This window comes from Alligator sinensis, unplaced genomic scaffold (genome assembly GCF_000455745.1).
Source record: "Alligator sinensis unplaced genomic scaffold, ASM45574v1 scaffold195_2, whole genome shotgun sequence".
Classification (NCBI taxonomy): domain Eukaryota; kingdom Metazoa; phylum Chordata; order Crocodylia; family Alligatoridae; genus Alligator; species Alligator sinensis.
The window spans coordinates 1,173,547-1,174,547 of record NW_005842253.1 but is presented as its reverse complement, the minus strand read 5'-3'; the positions used below and the strand labels follow the sequence as shown (position 1 = coordinate 1,174,547).

Below are 1,001 nucleotides of genomic sequence, written 5' to 3'. Positions count from 1 at the left end.
CCCCCAAAATGGTGATGGTATTGCTAGATGCAGGACTTTGGGTATTGGGACTAAGGTGATAAACTTGTAAAACAAAAAAAAAAACTTGCATTGTACTCAGAATTATGCAAGGGTAAAAAAAATGGAGACTTACTGTGTGGTGATGTCTCTAAAAAACTATACTATTAAGAAGCACTGGGTGGTTCTTGCATCACTATTTATCCAAAGGTGACTGACTATTTGCACTGAGGACAAACCTCAACCTGAGCTAGTCTGCTCAAGCTAGAGTAGGCTGAGTGAATAGCCACGGTGTGATTTTTGAGTAGCAGCTTATAGGTTGTTGTAATTGTGCATTTCTGCTGAATGAATTTGAGCATTTGGGAACACTGGCGCTTCAGTTCCCTTCCCTGAAAAGCCAGCTAACTTGACCTTGCCGCAGCATTTTACTCAACCGAGAGTCTTTTTGTATGTAGGCAGGAATCTGGCGGGGGCAAACCTCGAGTTAAAGCTCAAGTGAATACTAGGGTGAAGATGGCCTGAAACCCAGAACCCTCATTTCTTGAACCATAACAACAGACAACATCCTTCATCTTTCTTAGGAAATAGCCAGAAATGCATATAGAATAGCAGAGAAGCTTTAATAGAACGTCTTCAACTTTTTCCATTTTGAGTGACCCTTTTAGACTCCTCTTTCTGTTCTGTCTGCTGAAGCCATTTGGTTTATTATATAACAGTAGTTATTGACAGTTATCAGCATCTGCTGTGTGTGTCACAGCATAATGCTGTATGCACAAGGAGGTGACTTACATCTGGCTTCTCTGGATGAGAAGGTATGGTTGATGTATTGTTTGCATCTTCATTGCATGACAAATATATCTACTAATCCATGTTACTGATCTGAGACAGAATTTACATACATATGCCACTTTCTCTCTTTTTTTTTTCCATGTGTATGTTTTTTACCTACTGGTGCATCTCATTAAAAATTAACTCCAGTGTTCCTGGTTTCTTGTTTTGACTTA

General features: G+C 39.5%; 1 protein-coding gene across 6 annotated transcripts in view; it reads left to right on the top strand.

The window, feature by feature from the left end:
• Positions 1–1,001, top strand: part of PWWP2B (PWWP domain containing 2B) — a 38,278-nt gene that overhangs the window by 16,344 nt on the left and 20,933 nt on the right. The window lies entirely within an intron of this gene.